The following is a 26033-nucleotide window of genomic DNA, read 5'->3' on the forward strand; positions in this document are numbered from 1 at the left end:
TGCTGAAAAAATACATCTCTCCGCTGGCGGAACACTTATCTACGGTGGCGGGAAATTTATATCCGCTGGCGGAAAACTTTTCTCCGCTGACAGACATCTTATCTCCGCTGCCGGACAACTTATCTCTGCTGACAAAATACGTCTGTCCGCTGGCGGAAAACTTATCTCCGGTGGCGGGAAATTTATATCCGCTGGCGGACAATTTATCTCCGCTGGCAGACAATTTATCTCCGCTGACGAACTACGATTCTCCGCTGGCAGAAAACTTATCTCCGGCGGCGGGAAATTTATATCCCCTGCCGGACATCTTATCTCTGCTGATAAAATACGCCACTCCGCTGGCGGAAAACTTATCTGCGGTGGCGGGAAATTTATATCCGCTGGCGGACAAATTATACCCGCTGATGAATAACGTTTCTCCGCCGGCAGAAAACTTATCTCCGCTGGCAGAACATTTACTTCCGGCGGAGAGGAATTTAGATCCCCTGCCGGACATCTTATCTCTGCTGAAAAAATACATCTCTCCGCTGGCGGAAAACTTATCTGCGGTGGCGGGAAATTTATATCCGCTGGCGGAAAACTTTTCTCCAGAGGTTGAAATTTATATCCCCTGCCGGACAACTTATCTCCGATGACGAACTAAGTTTCTCCGCTGCAGAAAACTTATCTCCGGCGGCGGGAAATTTGTTATCCCCTGCCTGACAAATTTTCTCTGCTGACGAAATACGTCTCTCCCGTGGCAGAAAACTTATCTCCGGCGGCGCACAAGTTATCTCCCCTGCCGGACAATTTATCCCCGCTGACGAATTACGTTTCTCCGCCGGCAGAAAGCTTATCTCCGCTGGCAAAACATTTACTTCCGGCGGCGAGGAATTTATATCCCCTGCCGGACATCTTATCTCTGCTGAAAAAATACATCTCTCCGCTGGCGGAACACTTATCTACGGTGGCGGGAAATTTATATCCGCTGGCGGAAAACTTTTCTCCGCTGACAGACATCTTATCTCCGCTGCCGGACAACTTATCTCTGCTGACAAAATACGTCTGTCCGCTGGCGGAAAACTTATCTCCGGTGGCGGGAAATTTATATCCGCTGGCGGACAATTTATCTCCGCTGGCAGACAATTTATCTCCGCTGACGAACTACGATTCTCCGCTGGCAGAAAACTTATCTCCGGCGGCGGGAAATTTATATCCCCTGCCGGACATCTTATCTCTGCTGATAAAATACGCCACTCCGCTGGCGGAAAACTTATCTGCGGTGGCGGGAAATTTATACCCGCTGGCGGAAAACTTTTTTCCAGAGGGGGAAATTTATATCCCCTGCCGGACAGCATATCTCTGCTGACGAAATACGTCTCTCCGCTGGCGGAAAACTTATTTCCGGTGTCGGGAAATCAATATCTGCTGGCGGACAACTTATCTCCGCTGGCAGAAAACTTAGCTCCGTTGGCGGGAAATTTATATCCCCTGCCGGACAGCTTATCTCTGCTGACGAAATACGTCTCTCCGCTGTCGGAAAGCTTATTTCCGGTGGCGGGAATTCTATACCCGCTGGCGGACAACTTATCTCCGCTGGCAGACGATTTATGTCCGCTGACGAACTACGATTCTTCGCTGGCGGAAAACTTATTTCCGGTGGCGGGAAATGTTTATCCCCTGCCGGACAACTTATCTCTGCTGACGAAATACGTCTCTCCGCTGGCTGAAAACTTATTTCCGGTGGCGGGAAATTTATATCCCCTTCCGGACAGCTTATCTCTGCTGACGAAATACGTCTCTCCGCTGGCTGAAAACTTATTTCCGGTGGCGGGAAATTTATATCCCCTGCCGGACAGCATATCTCTGCTGACGAAATACGTCTCTCCGCTGGCTGAAAACTTATTTCCGGTGGCGGGAAATTTATATCCCCTGCCGGACAGCATATCTCTGCTGACGAAATACGTCTCTCCGCTGGCGGAAAACTTATTTCCGGTGGCGGGAAATCAATATCTGCTGGCGGACAACTTATCTCCGCTGGCAGAAAACTTAGCTCCGATGGCGGGAAATTTATATCCCCTGCCGGACAGCTTATCTCTGCTGACGAAATACGTCTCTCCGCTGGCGGAAAACTTATTTCCGGTGGCGGGAAATCTATATCCCCTGCCGGACAGCTTATCTCTGCTGACGAAATACGTCTCTCCGCTGTCGGAAAGCTTATTTCCGGTGGCGGGAATTCTATATCCGCTGGCGGACAACTTATCTCCGCTGGCAGACGATTTATGTCCGCTGACGAACTACGATTCTTCGCTGGCGGAAAACTTATTTCCGGTGGCGGGAAATGTTTATCCCCTGCCGGACAACTTATCTCTGCTGACGAAATACGTCTCTCCGCTGGCTGAAAACTTATTTCCGGTGGCGGGAAATTTATATCCCCTTCCGGACAGCTTATCTCTGCTGACGAAATACGTCTCTCCGCTGGCGGAAAACTTATTTCCGGTGGCGGGAATTCTATATCCCCTACCGGAAAACTTATCTCTGCTAACGAAATACGTCTCTCCGCTGGCGGAAAACTTATTTCCGGTGCCGGGAAATCTATATCCGCTTGCGGACAACTTATCTCCGCTTGCAGACAATTTATCTCCGCTGACGAACTACGCTTCTCCGCTGGCAGAAAACTTATCTCCGCTGGCAGAACATTTACTTCCGGCGGCGAGGAATTTATATCCCCTGCCGGACATCTTATCTCTGCTGACAAAATACATCTCTCCGTTGGCGGAAAATTTATATCCGCTGGCGGAAAACTTTTCTCCGCTGACAAACATCTTATCTCTGCTGAAGAACTACGTTTCTCCGCTGCCAGAAAACTTATCTACGCTGGCAGAACATTTACTTCCAGCGGCGAGGAATTTATATCCCCTGCCGGACATCTTATCTCTGCTGACAAAATACATCTCTCCGCTAGCGGCAAACTTATCTGTGGTGGCGGGAAATTTATATCCCCTGCCGGACAGCTTATCTCTGCTGACGAAATACGTCTCTCCGCTGGCGGAAAACTTATTTCCGGTGGCGGGAAATCTATATCCCTTGCCAGGCAACTTATCTCTGCTGACGAAATACGTCTCTCCGCTGGCGGAAAAACTTATTTCCGGTGGCGGAAAATCCTTATCCCTACCGGACTATTGTGAATTGCGCCTTTTGTCATGTATTAAATAGAGAACGACGCGTCTGTGCTCATAAGTGGTTTATTCAGAACTGAAGAGATGACATGTGTACATATGTACTTACATACGAATAGGAGAGACGAGAGATAACAGAGGCTCTCGCTGTTCATGTACATTATGTTAATTAGCGTTGCCAGACAGATCATATTATGGTTACACTTCAAATTTCAACACTTTTGCTTAAGCATAATATTTTGTGATTACAATGTATTAATCAATTAATCCAAGCGATTTTACAAATCTATAATGCTTTTGCTTACATAAACTTTTGGTTAATACATCGGCAACGTTTTTCTGTGTGGATACATATTCAAGTTTTATCTCTTTACTTTCTACTTTGTCTCTAACAAAGGCAACGTTTTTCTGTGTGGATACATATTCAAGTTTTATCTCTTTACTTTCTACTTTGTCTCTAACAAAATGATATTTTAAATCTATATGCTTTGTGCGTTTATGGTGAATAGGATTTTTCGCAATATGATGCGCACTGAGGTTGTCACCATAGATAGCCATTGGCCCTTGATTTGAGTATCCAATCTCTTGCAACAGACCTTGTAGATATACTGCTTCTCTAGCGGCTGTTGATAGCGCCACATACTCTGCTTCGGTGCTGCTCATGGCGACGACGCTCTGCTTGGCTGATGTCCACGAAAACGCACTACCAGCTAGGAAGAAAACGTATCCGGAATATGATTTTCGGTCCAGCTTGTCATTTGCCCAATCAGCATCGGCGAACCCTTTTACTGGCTCTCCAGACTTTTGGTAGATGACGCACATATTCATTGTGCCTCGTAAATAGCGCAACACATGCTTAGCTGCAGTTTCGTGCTCTACATGAGGGTCTTGGTTTCGCTGTGATAGTTTGCTCACAGCATGAAGAATGTCGGGCCGGCTCAAAACTGCTAAGTACATGAGCGAACCAATAAGTGATTGATAATATGTCTTATTTACCTTTACACATTCTTCATCTTTGTGGTGTTGCGACTGGACGGCAATCCTGCATACCGAAAGTATTCAAAACGCTTTCAATATACCTCTTCTGGCATAACTTGAGGGCGCCTTGTTTGCCTTCTCGATGAATTTCCATGCCTAGGAAAAAGTTGAGCTGACCTCCATCTTTCATCTCAAATACGAATGCGATATTTTGCTTGATCGCGCTGACGTCCATCTCTTTTGGACAGATGATTATCAGGTCGTCGACGTAAACTGCTATATAACTGAAGCCTTGTTGATGCTGTTTGACGTATAGACATGGCTCGTGTTGACTTTTTTTAAAGCCCATGTTAACCAGCACCTCGTTCAATGTGTCATTCCAGACACGTCCAGACTGCTTCAGCCCATAGATAGCCTTTTGAAGTTTTAGTACCTTGTGGGGGTTCTGCTCATCTATAAGGCCTACGGGTTGCTTCATATAGACGACTTCTTGGAGTTTACCGTTGAGATACGCGTTAGAGATATCCACCTGATGCATGTGTAACTGCTTTTCTGCAGCAATCGCAAATAACATTCGGATTGTCTCATAACGTATCACTGGAGAATATGTCTCCCAGTAGTTAACGCCAAACTGCTGGCCACATCCTTGTGCCACAAGTCTCGACTTAAGCCTTTCAATGTCACCGTTTTGGTTGCGTTTGATTCTGAAAACCCATTTTGAACCTATAGCCTTTTTTCCGGGCGGAAGATTGAAAGGAGTCCATGTATTATTTGACACGAGTGCATCGAATTCCTTTCGCATAGATTTTTTCCATTCTTCTGCATCGTGGCTTTGCAACGCCTCTGCAACGGTCCGTGGAGTCTCAATGTCATCGGAGCAGCTAAGATTGTTGAGGACATTGTACTGCTTCTTTGGTCTGCCAGGTTGACCAGTACGAATGATTTTTGTCCTTCCTGGGCCACGTATTTGTGGGATGTCTTCTTCATCTGAGCTGCGGCTCTGTTCTGGATCGCTTGCACTTACGAAGTACTCCTCCTCATCATCATCGCTGTTGTCAATGTTGCTAATCGTTTCGTCTTCGGGCTCAACAACAGTTTGTACCTGCACAGGTTCTTCGTTTGACTCAAAGCGTATGATGATTTTTGCAAGATCCTCAGTCTGATCTCTATTTTCGTAAATATCATTTACTTCCTTGACGAACTCACCTCCACAATTTTGACGTCTCGGCGTTCACTATCATTCGCTTTCTTGGTCATATAAACCTTATGCTTTTTGCTGCAAAAGAGTAGCCAACAAAAAGTTACTCCTTTCCTTTTGCAACGAATTTGCCTTTTTTGGTTTTTTTCCAGTGCAAATGCGCGTGAACCAAATATTTTCAGATGGTTTACCGACGGCTTGCGCTTGTTCCAAGCCTCGAAGGGGTGCATCCATTTAACGCTCTGGTCGGACATCTATTTCTCAAATATACTGCAGTTTGAACGGCTTCAGCCCACAAAAATTCTTTTAAATTGCATGAAATTAACATACTCCTAGCCATTTCAACGATTGTACGATTTTGCGCGCTCAGCAACGCCGTTTTGCTGAGGTGTGTAAGCACCGTTAGTTCTCTTTTTATTCCGCACGCATTTAAAAAATTTGTAAATTCATTGTTTATGTACTCAGTACCGTTATCGCTTCGCAAGCTTTGATTGTTTTTTCGGTTTGGCACTCAACATAACTTTATACATTTTAATTTCTCAAAAACTTTTGGCGCGCATAAAATATACGTGAATTTTTCGCGAGTAATCGTCTATAAATGTAACAAAATAACGGTTTCCAGCCAGAGATTTAACATTCATAGGTCCGCATACGTCGGTATGGATCAATTCGAGAACACTTTTCGTAACACGTTCTGCCTTTTGTGGAACGCAATGCACATATTTTAGCCTTATTGCATGTGTCGCAATTTGTGTTTACGGATACGTTTTTAATTTTCATCCGATTACACGTTCTTTCTCACAAAGATTCTTTAAATTTTGAAAATTTAAATGCCCGTAGCGGCTATGCCATTTTTTTGCAAGAGATATATCGGATATCAAATGCACTGCATCAGTGGTTTTTTCCACTCCATACACGTATAAATTGTTTTCTTGTACCGCTCGCAACAATTATATGTCCATGTTTATTTCGCACTAAAGCTTCTGAATTTCCGAATGTAGTGACATTCCCGAACTCGCTGCTTTGCTCACCGACAAAAAATTCATTTTTAAATCCGGCACATACAACACGTTTCGCAATTCTATATTGTTTCATTTGATTTAATTTTTACAGTTCCATTACCTAGGGACTCAATATACTTTTCTGCAGCCAACATAATGGTTGTGTTTTTCTTATTAAAGGTTTCAAACAAATTTTTATTACAACACATATGCGATGTTGCCCCACTGTCGATACACCATCCCTTCATCCCTTTTCATCCTTACGCACTCTTTCGTATTATCTTTGTTGCTTTTGCACTCGATGCGCGGTGCCCGCTTTGTTTACATTTGTAGCATTTTCCTCGAAACTCGCGATGCTCGTTGGATTTCTGGCCGTCTCGTTTGCTGTCTTTTCGACTGGCGCCGTAATTCTTCGAACGCGCACCGTTTCTTTGAGTCTGTGTGTGTGCGTACACTGCCTGTACAGCAAGCTCACGATCGTCTCTTTCGTCTTTACGTGCTCCTTCTTCAAGTATTTTTACTTTTACCGTTTCGAACGGCGGCAGACTGTCGCGTGTTTCTATCGCCACGACGAAATTTTCCCAACCGCTGGGCAAGCTCGACAACAACATTATTACTTTTAGCTCGTCTTGAATGTCGATATTTAGCTCGGCTAACTTTTCAGTAATTTCCACGAAAAGAATTTACATATTGTACCACGTTATCACCGTTTTGCATATTTTGCCGCAAAAGTTTTTTGGTATAACTGTACCTTTCGCACTGGTCCCACTGACACATGTACATCGCGTAATTTTTGCCACGCCTGCTTCGACGTTGTGCACGACTTTATGTGCATCAACTGCGTTGCTTTTACATTTAATATAATACATGCCAACGCCTTTTGATCAGCCTTGTCCCACTGTGCCAAGTGTTCCTGTGTTCCTGCTGCTTCCTCCTGTGGCCTTTCGGTTTTACCACTTACATATGTCCAAAAATCCGTTGTGATCAATACACTACGCATGGACATAGACCACACATCGTAATTGTCTTCCCCCAATTTTTCAATTTGCAGAGACACACTCATTTTGTTTTAATTGCTACACGCCACTTTCTAACTGGTGCACGATTTATTTGCAATTGCATCAAACAAAATATTAACTTCCAGTTCTACCACGGTTTTTTAATTGTTTTTAATACACGCCCGATCTTTCGGTGATCTGGGCCATAACCTATTGTGTATTGCGCCTTTTGTCATGTATTAAATAGAGAACGACGCGTCTGTGCTCATAAGTGGTTTATTCAGAACTGAAGAGATGACATGTGTACATATGTACTTACATACGAATAGGAGAGACGAGAGATAACAGAGGCTCTCGCTGTTCATGTACATTATGTTAATTAGCGTTGCCAGACAGATCATATTATGGTTACACTTCAAATTTCAACAGCAGGTATTTGTCTGATCGACAGCAGTGCCTGGTTCAAGTGGATTTCGCTCAATGATGGTGGTGGTAACGCCATGTTGTTGGTGTTGATTGGGTTTTGTTTTGTTTTCAGTAGTTTTTAAGTTTATTTTGGTTCACTTGTAAGTTTTCGATTTTGTATTTAGTGTTTCACTGTTCTTGGTGGATCACTATCTCCGCTTACTTCAGTTCACTTAATTTTAGTTTTGCAAATCGTATGTGCTCGTAACACATAGGTTCTTTGGCGGATTTCCCAATTTTATTAACGATTCCGGGATTACGTGATCACCGTAATTAGAAATTACACAAGCTGACCATTACCGAAATATAGGAGTTAATTTTAAGCGAAATCCTACCGACTGCGCCAGTTAAATATCCGCAACTCGATTTTAAGTTTTTTAAAAAAGACTTTTATTTTACAACCTAAATATCTTTATGTCACAAGATTTAAATGAATTCCCCGACTTGACTTTGGGTCTGCTTGTCTCAAACGGAACTGATCTCTCTGCTGCTGGCTAGTTTCCATGAGCCCTTCTCTTGGAACTCCCGACTCTGGCTTCGGGCGTTGCTTTCCTCGGCTGCATCTTCGTGTCGGTGGCGTACGTGCCTGGATCGATATTTGGGATGCGTCGCTTTGATGAAAGCATCCACTGCTGGCGATCGGTGTTGCATTACATGACGGAGCTAGGAATGTGATACTCCTTGGTTTTATGTCTAGCTTTGATTGGTCCTCATGAGTGGCGTGATTCTAAAGAATCGAGTTCTCGAGAGTGGCGTGATTCTAATGTTGATGAAACAATGTGGTCCATTGTTTATATTATGGGGGGCCTAGCTTGGAGTATGGAAGAAACAGTTATTGATTCTTGAGTGGGTCCTGTTACTTGTGTGGATGGGTGGATGAATTGTACATAAACATAATGTGTATGGGATGTGGGGAATTATGGATATGTCACTATATATAGATACATATGAATATTTACAATCCTTTGATAGTTGATTAAAATATGATTTGAACAATATGTATGTAGTAGTTTAAGTTGCTTGATGGCAACGAGTAACATTTATTTGATAAGTATGTTGGACTTAAAATTATAACAGCTCCAAGTTTTACAAGTATGTTTGTGACTAATTATATGCGTGTACGTCTGATGCGTGGCTGAACTGACAACTGACTGATCTCTCTCTCTTGCTATCGGCTCTCTCAGAGCCGATTACTGGTCTATCCGACGACACGACGAAAACACGACCGCTTCGTGTCTCTCTCTTTCCTTCGTTTCCTACATTCGGCTGTCCTGACGGACCATTCGCTCGGATGGGTCTAGCCAAGGTTTCATATATTCTGAAACTGTAGAGGTCTTATAGGGACCCTCAGTATCCCCAATCTTCTCGACTTCGTACCTTTCATGATTCTTTACCCTAACCACCTTATACGGCCCTAGATACTTTCCTTTTAGCTTTAATCCAGTACCATACTGAGTACGCTTGATAGCTACTAGCTCATTAACCTCATACTGTCTATCTAGTTTCCTTTTAAGTCAAAACTCTTCTTGTTTTCCTGCTGTAACCGTGCAATGTTTTCAACTACTTCCTTTCTAATTTTTTCGCGGTCCTTGTTCAACTCTTCGATAAGTGATTCTTCCAATATTTCTTTTATTTTTGGATCCATTCCTATACGCATGTCTAGCCCAGTCAATATCTTGAAAGGTGTTACCTTGGTACTTCGCGGCTCAACACTGTTGATCATTTGCTGTACTTTTCCTAGATGCTTATACCAACTACCGGAATTACCCTGACACAATTTCGACAACATAGGCACCACTATCTTGTGCATCCTTTCGACTTGACCATTCCCACGTGGAACGCCTGTGGCAATCATTAAATGCTGTATTTTCTCTCTCTCACAATATTCACGAAACAAATTGGACATAAACGCTGCACCCCTATCCGTCACTATTCTGTTCGGATTACCAAAACTAGTCCCTGAATTTCCAAACACTTAACGACCTCTTCAACGCCTGTACTACGTGTAGAATATAACCAAACAAACTTAGAAAATCCATCAACGACAACCAGTATATAATTGTACTGTTTTTTAGTCATTTCCATTGGTCCAACGTGATCAATGTGATACGTTTGTAACGGCCTATCACCCTTGTCTATTGGTTGCAAATAACCCTCACGTTTTCCTGTCTTTTCATTGACAATGATACACTCGACACAACTATTTATTACGCGCCATACTTTGTCTTTTAACTTCGGAATATAATACGACTTTTCAATGATATCTTGTGTCTTTTTAACTGAAAAATGTCCTTGCTTATGTGCTATTGATATAATCTCATTTTCCAACTGAGCTGGTACTACGATAAGCTCCTTAACCGGACCCTAAAACAAAATCTGATTCTGAATATAATAATCCTCATATTCCTTGTCCTCCACAATACTTTTAACAGCCTTAACCGAATCGTCGGTTAGCTGAGCTTCTTTCAAACGATGAGCTATACTTTCGGTCACCATATAAAAAGATACACGACTCAACGCGTCAACGTACCTCATCTTCGTTCCTGAGCGATGTTCTTTAACATAATTAAAATCTTGTAGGTACATGGCCCAACGTGCTACTCTCAAAGGAACCTCTTTCTTTTTGATCGTCATTGTAAATGCATTACAATCTGTGACAATTTTGAACTTTATACCCAAAACGTATACACGCCATTTCGCTAAAGCTTCGATAATTGCCAGAACCTCAAGGTCATAAGCAGGATATTTCTCTTCACATGGCTTAGTCCTACGGCTCATATATTGAACTGGATGGAATTGGCTGTCTTCCAAACTCTTTTGCAGTAACACGGCTCCATACCCCCATTTTGATGCATCAGTATGGATTTCTGTCTCCAACTTCGGGTTGTACATTTCTAAAACAGGTCTACTAATCAATGCTACCTTTAGTTGTTCAAACGCAACCTGATGTATCTCCTTAAATTCAAATTTAACATCCTTCCGCAGCAGATCTGTCAATGGTTTTGCAATACCAGCATAACCTCAATAAACTTTCGGAAATAAGAAGTCAATCCTATGAAACGCTGCACTGCTTTTTATACCCGATACTCAAAATGAGTATTGGGGTATATTAGATTTGTGGTAAAAGTGGATGTGTGTAACGTCCAAAAGGAATCGTTTCCGACCCCATAAAGTATATATATTCTTGATCAGCATCAATAGCCGAGTCGATTGAGCCATGTGTGTCCGTCCGTCTGTCCGTCTGTCCGTCCCCTTCAGCGCCTAGTGCTCAAAGACTATAAGAGCTAGAGCAACGATGTTTTGGATCCAGACTTCTGTGATATGTCACTGCTACAAGAATATTTCAAAACTTTGCCCCGCCCATTTCCGCCCCCACAAAAGGCGAAAATCTGTGGCATCCACAATTACGACGATACGAGAAAACTAAAAACGCAGAATCGTAGAAGATGACTATATTTTCTAGAGTGCAAAATCTGAACCAGATCGTATAATTATGATAGCCAGAATCAAGAAAACAATTTCATTTTTTCTCGCCCTGTCTCTCTCTAACACACACGTAGCATAGCCGGCTTTGCTTAGAGTAAAACATTAGCGCCTAGATCTCAGAGACTATAAAAGCTAGAGCAGCCAAATTTGGTATCCACACTCCTAATATATCGGACCGAGACGAGTTTGTTTCAAAATTTCGGGGCGGAAGGGCCCCCGCAAAGGATGAAAATCTGGGGATATTCACAAATCTCAGAGACTATTAAGGCTAGAGTAACCAAATTTGGTATCCGCACTCCTGTTAGATCTCACTATAAAACGTATATCTCAAAATTTCGCCCCACCCCCTTCCGCCCCACAAAGGACGAAAATCTGTTGCATCCACAATATTGAGGATACGAGAAAACTAAAAATCATAGATAATGATCATATATATCAGATTGCTGAATCTGGATCAGATCAGATAATTTTTATAGCCAAAAGGAACAAATCAATTTGCACTGGCTACGCAGCACCCGACGTCACGCTCAGACTGATTTTCTGTCTCTCTCGCACGCACTTTTTGTCGTGTCGTTTAATATTAGCGGCGTCTGCCGGAGGAGAGCCATACTGACTTAGTATCGGGTATAACTGTAGAGTTGCGGTCTCCGCAGCAACTCACAACGTTCCCCTCGTTTATCAACTGGCACTGGGAACTTTTCGACTGCCCTCGTCTTCTCATCACTTGGTCTTATCGTATTCTTTTCTATTATATACCCCAGAATATTAACCTTTTGTCGTATCAGCTGACACTTTCTCCAATTTATACGTAGCCCATTCATTTCCGCTATCTTCAGTACTCTTCTCAACTTTAACAAACCCTCTTCTATATCTTGACTAAAAATAACGTCATCCATATAGACTGCTGCTTCATTATTCTTTACCAAATCTCTCAACACAGCCATTATAAGTCTGGTAAACACCGCTGGAGAATTTGAAATTCCAAATGGTACATATAAAAATTCGAACTGACCATTCTGAGTCACAAAAGACGTATGTTTTTGAGACTCGACTTCTACAGGCACATGGAAAAAACCATTTGTTAAATCCAACGTGGTGAAATCCTTTGCACCCTGCAGTTTCTCCAACACTGTATCCATATGTGACATTGGAAAGTTATCGCGAACTATTTTCTCATTCAGCTTTCTGTAATCACAGCATAGTCTCTTGCTACCGTTCTTTTTGGGTACCAACACTACTGGTGATTCATACTCCGATGTACTTGGCTTTATAATCTTCTGAGCCAGCCACTCTTCCACTTGCTTGTCTACGATTTCCTGTTCACACAACGGTAATCGTCTCGGATGCTGGAAAACTGGTATCTCATCAACTAATACAATTTTCATTTTTATCGGCGCATCTACATTTCTCTGAGGTTGGTACTTTCCTACCATACCCCTAACCTCTCTAGCATGTGCTTCACTGAGATGACCAACATCAATTGAAAACTCCTTCTCAACTTCGTCAATACTTGACATGCAAATGCCTTTATATTCATTAAACAATTCCACGCATGAGGACGATGCTACCTGATCAAGTTTCTTATCTTTATCCTCGCCACAAACTCTACGAACAAATCTTGTTCCTGTCTTAGAAACTTGCATGTCCACATGATCCAGAATAGTCCTTCCTAAAATGGCTTCAAAACCGATATCCTCGTCTGGAATGACATGAAACTCTACCTCCATTTCAATCTCATCGATTTTCACTGGTATCGAAAAGCTACCAAAAGTTACAACTTGACTATCTCCAATACCTGTTAAACATTTCTCCTGGCCGATCAGTTCAAGATTTCCAAATTTCAAAAATACCCTTCTGCGAATTAAACACAAATCTGCTCCAGTATCAATCAAACCTTGGAATACCAAATTCGCGTACTTAATAACCTTTAATTCCAAACCTGATGGAGTGAAAATACCTGACGGCTTATCAACGACTTCCTTATCTCGAATAATGTTCGTATTCGATCTCTTTTCTTGTCTGGTTTCGACCTTGACATTACAGCTTGCAGCACGGTGTCCTGGTTGGCCACATTTGAAACAACAAAAATCATTTTTGGGACAATCTTTCCTCAAATGCGATTTGTCTCCACACTTAAAACATTTCCTAAAATTCTCTGCCATCGACCCTTTCACCGAACTCTCACTTTTATTACTCAGCGGCCAATTCTTACTCATCGGCTTGGATCCGCCTCTAGCTTTCTGGTAAACATCGATCTGAAATTTGAGCTCCTTTAAGTTTCTAGCTTGGTACAGCATTGCCTTACTTGCCCTAGCGTCTGGTATACCATCCACAAAATATTCGATTAAACTCTCATCATCTAGTTTAATTGGCTTAGCTATCTCCATTAACGCATACAAAAACTCATGCAACGACTCTCCTTTTTTGTGCTGGCGCTTTTGCAACATTCTATGTACTTCTACGGACGACAGTTTAACACTAAACTCATCCAACAGAGTTGCCTTCAACGAATTCCAGTTACGAATATCACGCAAACTACGAGCGAAAGATTTTGCTGCACCAACTAACAACTGCTTGGCATAAATGAATAATTGTAATTGACTCCATTGAACAGTAGCTGCGCATTCTTCTAATTCCTCTATCCATTGATTGATGTCGGGGTTATTAGAACCAGAAAATTGTGACACACTACCTTCCACGTCTTTTAGCGTAAACCAAGATTTATACTCTGCCTGTCGCGTACCTGGTCGAACTGCTACGGTATCATCCACTTCTGTTACTACGGACTCATCCTCTGACTCTTCTTCATCCTCAACTGGAAAGCCGTGATGTATTAATAGTCAATCTTGCAAATCGCGCTTTCGTCCCGTCGTCTGCAACGCAAGCTCTCTTAACTTCTCTCGCAAATCTGCGACTCTCAGTGTCATTATCTCTTCAACTTGCATCGTGACGATTTAAATACAAAATAATTGATATTAGCTTATATCTAGAAAATGTAATTAAATCAACTTAAACAACCTTATTACTGCTGGCCTGTTAACAATTTTCCAGTTAACATCGACTCCGAAAACGCCTTTAAAGTCGTCACTGTTAACGATCGCTTCTCTGTTAACGCTCACCTTACTATGGGTTTACCCTTGTTAACTCTCGCTTCTGCGCAGAACTTTCCAGACTCCAAATTTGACGCACACACACCACCACATCCAGATCTCGCTTGCCTGTCGATGTCGCTGTTGCCGTCCTCTCTTTGTTGCCTTGCCTTGCTCTCGCTGTTCGCCGTTAACTCGTTGTCGCTTCCCGAATCGTCGCTGCTTCTGCTGTTACAAAATGGTCGTCTCCTTGCTGCTTGTCTCTTCTTGTAGTTGTAGTCTCCGTCCTACGCAGTGCAACACAACAACAATCAATGTTCTTTGATTCTTGCTGTTTGCTGCCGTCGTTTTGTCGCTTCTGCTTCCTTTGGAACGAACGCACTCAGATTGTCGTCTCTGTGCCGCTTGTCTCCTTGTAGCTCTAGCCTCTCAGACGCAATGCACAACAACAACAACGAAGGTTTTGATTCTTGCTGTGTTTGCTGCCGTCTGCCGTCGTTTTGTTGCTTCTGCTTCCTTTGGAACGAACGCACTCAGATTGTCGTCTCTGTGCCGCTTGTCTCCTTGTAGCTCTAGCCTCTCAGACTCAATGCACAACAACAACAACGAAGGTTTTGATTCTTGCTGTGTTTGCTGCCGTCTGCCGTCGTTTTGTCGCTTCTGCTCTTTTTGAACGAGCGCGCTCAGATTGTCGTCTCTGTGCAGCTTGTCTCCTTGTAGCTCTAGCCTCTCAGACGCAATGCACAACAACAACAACGAAGGTTTTGATTCTTGCTGTGTTTGCTGCCGTCTGCCGTCGTTTTGTCGCTTCTGCTCTCTTTGGAACGAACGCGCTCAGATTGTCGTCTCTGTGCCGCTTGTCTCCTTGTAGCTCTAGCCTCTCAGACGCAATGCACAACAACAACAACGAAGGTTTTGATTCTTGCTGTGTTTGCTGCCGTCTGCCGTCGTTTTGTCGCTTCTGCTCTCTTTGGAACGAACGCGCTCAGATTGTCGTCTCTGTGCCGCTTGTCTCCTTGTAGCTCTAGCCTCTCAGACGCATTGCACAACAACAACAACGAAGGTTTTGATTCTTGCTGTGTTTGCTGCCGTCTGCCGTCGTTTTGTCGCTTCAGCTCTCTTGAATGTCTGCTCACACTAATGCGCCTTCTTCGACAAGTGTCTCTCTCGCAGTTCTAGGCCAGACTGCCATTCAATTTCGCACCGCGACCGATCTCTTGTGTCACCAGTCTCGTGTTCGACAAAATTTCCAAGTACACGCACAAATCTCACTTGCAAATGTTGTTGTCTTGGGCTTATTTTCGGACGAGCCCCCAATTTGTAGTAGTTTAAGTTGCTTGATGGCAACGAGTAACATTTATTTGATAAGTATGTTGGACTTAAAGTTATAACAGCTCCAAGTTTTACAAGTATGTTTGTGACTAATTATATGCGTGACAACTGACTGATCTCTCTCTCTTGCTATCGGCTCTCTCAGAGCCGATTACTGGTCTATCCCGACGACACGACGAAAACACTACCGCTTCGTGTCTCTCTCTTTCCTTCGTTTCCTACATGTATTCAAGATCAATAGAGTGGAGACCTAAGAACATTTTCCATGTCTTTCGATGGGTGTTCTGCTCTCTTTTGAAAAATTTTTTTTTAAAAGCTAAAAAAGGAAGCAGTAGATTGTTTTATATTTTTTGGCGTGTTAAAAATGAATCATTTGAATCAGAGCACATTATTTAAAAGAGTAGAGTACTCATTTATCGTTGTGTTTGTATCATGGCTCTCACTATCCTCAGCCATTCATGATAATATTCGCTTTTTATACCCGATACTCAAAATGAGTATTGGGGTATATTAGATTTGTGGTAAAAGTGGATGTGTGTAACGTCCAGAAGGAATCGTTTCCGACCCCATAAAGTATATATATTCTTGATCAGCATCAATAGCCGAGTCGATTGAGACCTGTCTGTCTGTCCGTCCATCCGTCTGTCCGTCTGTCCGTCCCCTTCAGCGCCTAGTGCTCAAAGACTATAAGAGCTAGAGCAACGTTGTTTTGGATCCAGACTTCTGTGATATGTCACTGCTACAAAAATATTTCAAAACTTCGCCCCGCCCACTTCCGCCCCCACAAAGAACGAAAATCTGTGGCATCCACATTTTTAAAGATACGATAAAACCAAAACGCAGAATCGTAGAGGATGACTATATGTTCTAGAGTGTAAAATCTCAACCAGATCGTATAATTATTATAGCCAGAATCAAGAAAACAATTTCATTCTTTCTCGCTCTGTATCTCTCTAACACGCAGGTTTCATGGTCGGTTTTGCATATTGCAAAATATGAGTTCAAGGATCTCAGTATCCACACTCCTGTGATATCGGACCTTGACCGTTACGTGTCCAAATTTCGCCACACCCCCTTCCGCCCCGGAAAGGACGAAAATCTGGGGCATCCAAAAATCTCAGAGACTATTAAGGCTAGAGTAACCAAATTTGGTATCCGCAATTTGTTGCATCCACAATATTGCAGATTCGAGAAAACTAAAAACGCAGAATCATAGATAATGACCATATCTATCAGATTGCTGAATCTAGATCAGATCAGATCATTTTTATAGCCAAAAGGAACAAATCAATTTGCACTGGCTACGCAGCGCCCGACGTCACGCTCAGACTGATTTTCTGTCTCTCTCGCACGCACTCTTTGTCGTTTCGTTTAATATTAGCGGCGTCTGCCAGAGGAGAGCCATACTGACTTAGTATCGGGTATAACTGTAGAGTTGCGGTGTACGCAGCAACTCACAACGTTCCCCTCGTTATTAATGGAAACGTCTTATCGGACCAATAAACATTGATAATAGCTTATCGTTCAACGTTCTCCGATTGGTAAATAAACAAATAGCATCTGCAGAGCCGATAGGATGGGTGTGCTTTGCTTTTATTGTGTAACTAATTGTATATTACGATTAGCCCCTGAGTTATTAAGTGATCTGTGGTAAGTCTAATTCTAAATCAAAATCCTTGGCCAGATACAGTAGCCGATGAGGAGGAATAGCGTCGCAGCGAGTGTGCTGGTTGTCTGGCTGGCCCCGGCTGTCACCTCGGTTGGCATTGGCTGCTCCGTTGGTTCCATGTCCATTTCGGGGACTTCTCCCCGACTCGACCTTGTTATCTGTTCCACCTGTTGGCGTATGACGCTGCCCGGACGGACCTCCACTTTTGGGCAGGGGAAAGCAGTAGACACGCTCAACCTCCAACACTAGAGGCGTGGCACTGTCCGAAGCCAGGGATGTCTCTGTGACGGTTAGGGGCACGCATATGGTAGGCTCCTCGGCCGCGTTCCGCTCCTCGTAGGGTATCCCAACGCGGGTGATATTGAGCGGCCGTTGCGGCACCAGCGTCTCCGGCACACTCAGCTCGCTGTGCATCTGGGCGGAGTTGAGCGAGTCCTCGTAGTACTTGTAGTCATCCACAGAATCCCCAACGCTATCGTCGCGCCTGTCAATGTTCATGCTGAGATTCCTATCCACGCGTTCGGGTTCGGTGCTCGCGGTGTTGGAGGAGCTGTCGATAAAATCCGTGGGCCAGTTGAGCGAGACCGTTGTTGACCTCGTGGCTTGAGTGGGCGCCGGAGGGTGCACCATGGATGACTGCGGCAGGCTTGAACTCGAGGAGCTAGTTGAAGATGGAGCCGGCACTGTAGTGTCATAGGGATAGGGATACGGCAAAGGCATCCAGCTGTCGTCCGTTGTGGATTGGGCAGGTCTACGGGCCGCCGTTGTCGTCTCCACAGATTCATTGATTTGCTTGGCCATGGCCCTAAGTAGAGGCTGCTGGGAGCTTATGCGCCGACGTCCGTGCTTCTCCGGCGATCGCTCAAAGCTGGCGGGACGAGCAAAGCCTGGACTCTGATATCCTCCAGGAGCGATGGGAGCCTGCTTTTCCTCGCTGGATCTGGATGGCTGCGCATCAATGCCTGAAACGGAGGCGTTTAGGGTTTGAACACACCGAAACATGCACTCTTACCTTCAGCTGGCACTCCCATCAGCATGGCCTCCAACCGCCCGTAGACCCGCTCCTTGGGCTGTTGCTCCGTGTCCGCCTCGTAGGGGTTCTCTGGATGCTCCGGCTTCCAGTTGCCAACTTCGTAGAATTGGGTCTGGACCAGGAATCTGTGCTTGCATATCCGAAATGCGTATACGTCCCCGGGACGGGGCGGCGGCCCCTGCAGCTGCTGGGCGCTGATCAGGTGACATCCACTGAGGGCCACTAGCCACAGCATCCACTCGTGCGGGTGACTAATCATCTTCGGATCTCACTTATCGGATGGGATTTTGTTTTCGATTTCTGTTTATATTATCGCGGGCTCTCGTGTGCCACTTCCGCTGATTGTTGGAGTATACCTTTTCGTATATTTTACAGTTAGTTTTTCAGCGGCTTTATTGTTTCATTCTCGTTTTCAGCGGCGGCCACAATAACAAACCATTGTGCGCGTGCTTTAACGGAGCTTCGATGTCATTTCGATATTCGTTGTTGCTCTCCCCGCCTCCACTTCTCTGCATTTCTTTTCACCCCACTCCACGCCACTACACACCCTCCACTCCACTCCACACTTGTAGGGGTACCGCTACCTCTTCTCGGTACCTCTTCGCTCCCGCGAATTCGACCAACCGACGCACACCTGTCCGCCCCTTCTAGATTCTCCAGGTACCTCTGTTCCTCTTTTCCCCAATATCTTCGGGTTTCCCGTAGACGATGAGTTGTGATCTGCTCGCGACGGCTTCTAAACGGCAACTGACGTTGGCCAAATCAATTCAAAGCCTAAGCGCTGGTCAGACAGAAACCGAGAAGAAAGATTCTTTCTAACCACAGGCCATAGAAATTTTTCCTTTGTTAAACTTATTTTTTTTCAATTTTTATACCCGATACTCAAAATGAGTATTGGGGTATATTAGATTTGTGGTAAAAGTGGATGTGTGTAACGTCGAAAAGGAATCGTTTCCGACCCCATAAAGTATATATATTCTTGATCAGCATCAATAGCCGAGTCGATTGAGCCATGTCTGTCTGTCCGTCTGTCCGTCTGTCCGTCCGTCCGTCTGTCCGTCTGTCCGTCCCCTTCAGCGCCTAGTGCTCAAAGACTATAAGAGCTAGAGCAACGATGTTTTGGATCCAGACTTCTGTGATATGTCACTGCTACAAAAATATTTCAAAACTTCGCCCCGCCTACTTCCGCCCCCACAAAGGACGGAAATCTGTGGCATCCACAATTTTAAAGATATGAGAAAACCAAAAACGTAGAGTTGTAGAGAATGACCATATCTTTAAGACTTCATTTTTTCTCGCCCTGTCTCTCTCTAACACACACGTAGCATAGGCGGCTTTGCTTAGAGTAAAACATTAGCGCGTAGATCTCAGAGACTCCAAAAGCTAGAGCAACCAAATTTGGTATCCACACTCCTAATATATCGGACCGAGACGAGTTTGTTTCAAAATTTCGCCACACCCCCTTCCGCCCCCGCAAAGGATGAAAATCTGGGGATATTCACAAATCTCAGAGACTATTAAGGCTAGAGTAACCAAATTTGCTATCCGCACTCCTGTTAGATCTCACTATAAAACGTATATCTCAAAATTTCGCCCCACCCCCTTCCGCCCCTTCAGCCTGTTGATGACAGCTATTTTTATACCCGATACTCAAAATGAGTATTGGGGTATATTAGATTTGTGGTAAAAGTGGATGTGTGTAACGTCCAGAAGGAATCGTTTCCGACCCCATAAAGTATATATATTCTTGATCAGCATCAATAGCCGAGTCGATTGAGCCATTTGTGTCCGTCCGTCTGTCCGTCTGTCCGTCCCCTTCAGCGCCTAGTGCTCAAAGACTATAAGAGCTAGAGCAACGATGTTTTGGATCCAGACTTCTGTGATATGTCACTGCTACAAGAATATTTCAAAACTTCGCCCCGCCCACTTCCGCCCCCACAAAGGACGGAAATCTGTGGCATCCACAATTTTAAAGATATGAGAAAACCAAAACCGTAGAGTTGTAGAGAATGACCATATCTTTAAGACTGCGGATTCTTAATTGGATCGTATTATTATTATAGCCAGCATCAAGAAAACAATTTCATTTTTTCTCGCCCTGTCTCTCTCTAACACACACGTAGCATAGGCGGCTTTGCTTAGAGTAAAACATTAGCGCGTAGATCTCAGAGACTACAAAAGCTAAAACAACCAAATTTGGTATCCACACTCCTAATATATCGGACCGAGACGAGTTTGTTTCAAAATTTCGCCACACCCCCTTCCGCCCCCGCAAAGGACGAAAATCTGGGGATATTCAAAAATCTCAGAGACTATTAAGGCTAGAGTAACCAAATTTGGTATCCGCACTCCTGTTAGATCTCACTATGAAACCTATATCTCAAAATTTCGCCCCACCCCTTCCGCCCACACAAAGAACGAAAATCGGTTGCATCCACAATATTGCACTTTCGAGAAAACTAAAAACGCAGAATCATAGATAATGACCATATCTATCAGATTGCTGAATCTGGATCGGATCAGATCATTTTTATAGCCAATAGGAACAAATCAATTTGCAGTGGCTCCGCAGCGCCCGACGTCACGCTCAGACTGATTTTCTGTCTCTCTCGCACGCACTCTTTGTCGTGTCGTTTAATATTAGCGGCGTCTGCCGGAGGAGAGCCATACTGACTTAGTATCGGGTATAACTGTAGAGTTGCGGTCTCCGCAGCAACTCACAACGTTCCCCCTCGTTTATCAACTGGCACTGGGAACTTTTCGACTGCCCTCGTCTTCTCATCACTTGGTCTTATCGTATTCTTTTCTATTATATACCCCAGAAAATTAACCTTTTGTCGTATCAGCTGACACTTTCTCCAATTTATACGTAGCCCATTCATTTCCGCTATCTTCAGTACTCTTCTCAACTTTAACAAACCCTCTTCTATATCTTGACTAAAAATAACGTCATCCATATAGACTGCTGCTTCATTATTCTTTACCAAATCTCTCAACACAGCCATTACAAGTCTGGTAAACACCGCTGGAGAATTTGAAATTCCAAATGGTACATATAAAAATTCGAACTGACCATTCTGAGTCACAAAAGACGTATGTTTTTGAGACTCGACTTCTACAGGCACATGGAAAAAACCATTTGTTAAATCCAACGTGGTGAAATCCTTTGCACCCTGCAGTTTCTCCAACACTGTATCCATATGTGACATTGGAAAGTTATCGCGAACTATTTTCTCATTCAGCTTTCTGTAATCACAGCATAGTCTCTTGCTACCGTTCTTTTTGGGTACCAACACTACTGGTGATGCATACTCCGATGTACTTGGCTTTATAATCTTCTGAGCCAGCCACTCTTCCACTTGCTTGTCCACGATTTCCTGTTCACACAACGGTAATCGTCTCGGATGCTGGAAAACTGGTATCTCATCAACTAATACAATTTTCATTTTTATCGGCGCATCTACATTTCTCTGAGGTTGGTACTTTCCTACCATACCCCTAACCTCTCTAGCATGTGCTTCACTGAGATGACCAACATCAATTGAAAACTCCTTCTCAACTTCGTCAATACTTGACATGCAAATGCCTTTATATTCATTAAACAATTCCACGCGTGAGGACGATGCTACCTGATCAAGTTTCTTATCTTTATCCTCGCCACAAACTCTACGAACAAATCTTGTTCCTGTCTTCCTGCATGTCCACATGATCCAGAATAGTCCTTCCTAAAATGGCTTCAAAACCAATATCCTCGTCTGGAATGACATGAAACTCTACCTCCATTTCAATCTCATCGATTTTCACTGGTATCGAAAAGCTACCAAAAGTTACAACTTGACTATCTCCAATACCTGTTAAACATTTCTCCTGGCCGATCAGTTCAAGATTTCCAAATTTCAAAAATACCCTTCTGCGAATTAAACACAAATCTGCTCCAGTATCAATCAAACCTTGGAATACCAAATTCGCGTACTTAATATCCTTTAATTCCAAACCTGATGGAGTGAAAATACCTGACGGCTTATTGACGACTTCCTTATCTCGAATAATGTTCGTATTCGATCTCTTTTCTTGTCTGGCTTCGACCTTGACATTACAGCTTGCAGCACGGTGTCCTGGTTGGCCACATTTGAAACAACAAAAATCATTTTTGGGACAATCTTTCCTCAAATGCGATTTGTCTCCACACTTAAAATATTTCCTAAAATTCTCTGCCATCGACCCTTTCACCGAACTCTCACTTTTACTACTCAGCGGCCAATTCTTACTCATCGGCTTGGATCCGCATCTAGCTTTCTGGTAAACATCGATCTGAAATTTGAGCTCCTTTAAGTTTCTAGCTTGGTACAGCATTGCCTTACTTGCCCTAGCGTCTGGTATACCATCCACAAAATATTCGATTAAACTCTCATCATCTAGTTTAATTGGCTTAGCTATCTCCATTTACGCATACAAAAACTCATGCAACGACTCTCCTTTTTTCTGCTGGCGCTTTTGCAACATTCTATGTACTTCTACGGACGACAGTTTAACACTAAACTCATCCAACAGAGTTGCCTTCAACGAATTCCAGTTACGAATATCACGCAAACTACGAGCGAAAGATTTTGCTGCACCAACTAACAACTGCTTGGCATAAATGAATAATTGTAATTGACTCCATTGAACAGTAGCTGCGCATTCTTCTAATTCCTCTATCCATTGATTGATGTCGGGGTTATTAGAACCAGAAAATTGTGACACACTACCTTCCACGTCATTTAGCGTAAACCAAGATTTATACTCTGCCTGTCGCGTACCTGGTCGAACTGCTACGGTATCATCCACTTCTGTTACTACGGACTCATCCTCTGACTCTTCTTCATCCTCAACTGGAAAGCCGTGATGTATTAATAGTCTATCTTGCAAATCGCGCTTTCGTCCCGTCGTCTGCAACGCAAGCTCTCTTAACTTCTCTCGCAAATCTGCGACTCTCAGTGTCATTATCTCTTCAACTTGCATCGTGACGATTTAAATACAAAATAATTGATATTAGCTTATATCTAGAAAATGTAATTAAATCAACTTAAACAACCTTATTACTGCTGGCCTGTTAACAATTTTCCAGTTAACATCGACTCCGAAAACGCCTTTAAAGTCGTCACTGTTAACGATCGCTTCTCTGTTAACGCTCACCTTACTATGGGTTTACCCTTGTTAACTCTCGCTTCTGCGCAGAACTTTCCAGACTCCAAATTTGACGCACACACACCACCACATCCAGATCTCGCTTGCCTGTCGATGTCGCTGTTGCCGTCCTCTCTTTGTTGCCTTGCCTTGCTCTCGCTGTTCGCCGTTAACTCGTTGTCGCTTCCCGAATCGTCGCTGCTTCTGCTGTTACAAAATGGTCGTCTCCTTGCTGCTTGTCTCTTCTTGTAGTTGTAGTCTCCGTCCTACGCAGTGCAACACAACAACAATCAATGTTCTTTGATTCTTGCTGTTTGCTGCCGTCGTTTTGTCGCTTCTGCTTCCTTTGGAACGAACGCACTCAGATTGTCGTCTCTGTGCCGCTTGTCTCCTTGTAGCTCTAGCCTCTCAGACGCAATGCACAACAACAACAACGAAGGTTTTGATTCTTGCTGTGTTTGCTGCCGTCTGCCGTCGTTTTGTTGCTTCTGCTCTCTTTGGAACGAACGCGCTCAGATTGTCGTCTCTGTGCCGCTTGTCTCCTTGTAGCTCTAGCCTCTCAGACGCAATGCACAACAACAACAACGAAGGTTTTGATTCTTGCTGTGTTTGCTGCCGTCTGCCGTCGTTTTGTCGCTTCTGCTCTCTTTGGAACGAACGCGCTCAGATTGTCGTCTCTGTGCCGCTTGTCTCCTTGTAGCTCTAGCCTCTCAGACGCAATGCACAACAACAATATTCGATCAATGGCTTCACAGGCCATACTCTATTAAGAGCAACGCTATTATCGCTCAGTATTACAAAAAGTTCTGTTACATTTCATTGGTTCTTTTTTTTATACCCGATACTCAAAATGAGTATTGGGGTATATTAGATTTGTGGTGAAAATGGATGTGTGTAACGTCCAGAAGGAATCGTTTCCGACCACATAAAGTATATATATTCTCGATCAGCATCAATAGCCGAATCGATAGAGTCCTGTCTGTCTGTCCGTCCTTATCAGCGCCTAGTGCTTAAGGACTATAAGAGCTAGAGCAACGACTTTTTATAGACTTCTGTGATATGTCACTGTTACAAGAATATTTCAAAACTTTGCGCCGAACACTTCCGCCTCCATAAAGGGCGAAAATCTGTGGCATCCACAATTTCAACTGAAACTGAAAATGCAGAATCGTAGAAGATGACTATATGTTCTAGACTGTAAAATCTAAACCAGATCGTATAACTATTATAGCCAGAATCAAGAAAACAATTTAATTCTTTCTCGCTCTGTCTCTCTCTAACACACAGGTTTCATGGTCGGTTTTGCCAATTGAAAAAAGTGAGTTCAAGGATCTCAGAACCTATAAGAGCTAGAGCCACCAAATTTGGTGTCCACACTCCTGTGATATCGGATCAAGGTCCGGAGCAACCGGAGCAACCAAATTTGGTATCCGCATTTCTGTTAGATCTCACAAAATCACAAAATCACAAAATTTCACGCTACCCCTTTCCACCACCACAACGGACGAGAATCTGTTGCAGCGGCGTTTGCCGGAGGAGAGCCATACTGACTAAGTATCGGGTATAAATGTAGAGTTGCGGTCTCCGCAGCAACTTACAACGTTCCCCCTCGTTTTTATTTAATTTTCGGGCTCGGAGCGCTGTTGGTCCCTGAAGATCCCATTGGTCTAACTTGGCAAGTTCAACGGTGCCGGTGCTAGTCTTCTCACAGGCTGTTGGGGCTCCGGTATTGGTTTTCTCACAGGCGGTTGGGGCGCCGGTGCTGGTCTTCTCACAGGCGGTTGGGGCGCCGGTGCTGGTCTTCTAACGAGCGGTTGGGGCGCAGTTGCTGGTCTTCTTGCAGCATGTGTATTTACAGTGCGTCGACTCCAGTGGTCCAGGTCAGTCCGCTGGGCATCTTGGTTCCGGTTTAGTTACTATTTGTTTCCAACTTTCGGCTTCGTTGCTGCCTATATTGTCGCTTTGCTGCTGCTGCTGCTATCGTTGTCGTTATTGTTGCTGCTGTTGTCTTTGAATCTTTTTATTTTCACTCCAAACTGTATTTATTTACATGTTCTATTTATATTTAACATGTTCGTGACACTTGTCACGGTCGCCATGTTATATTATGTTTTAAAAAGAAGACGTCTTGTTAGCTTTGAGGTTTATTTGAGAGTGATCGCTGTCCTTTTTTCAGTTTTACTCTGAGGCTGACATAGAATATCCTAAGGAAGTTCCCTGCCGTACAGGAGTCAAAAAATATCCTCAACATCGTCGATAATATCAGCTCGTACACTCTTCGTCTTCGTCTCATTGCTTGGATGGTTAGGTTCATAGGGAGATGTCGGAAGCAATCAACGTTTACCACAACATCACCGACGCCAGATGAACTTTGTTTTGCTTCACATTGTCTTATTTGGAACAATTAACAAACTCATTTTGCAGAGGACATCCGTAACAACGAAGGTTTTGATTCTTGCT

The 26033-nt window shown here is 43.7% G+C and overlaps 1 pseudogene; it reads right to left on the reverse strand.

Annotated features, from left to right (window-relative positions):
- Positions 1-17291: 17291 nt before the first annotated feature.
- LOC117190972 lies at positions 17292-18940 on the reverse strand (annotated as a pseudogene).
- Between the last annotated feature and the right edge of the window lie 7093 nt (positions 18941-26033).

This window comes from Drosophila miranda (assembly GCF_003369915.1).
Source record: "Drosophila miranda strain MSH22 chromosome Y unlocalized genomic scaffold, D.miranda_PacBio2.1 Contig_Y1_pilon, whole genome shotgun sequence".
NCBI classification, from domain to species: domain Eukaryota; kingdom Metazoa; phylum Arthropoda; class Insecta; order Diptera; family Drosophilidae; genus Drosophila; species Drosophila miranda.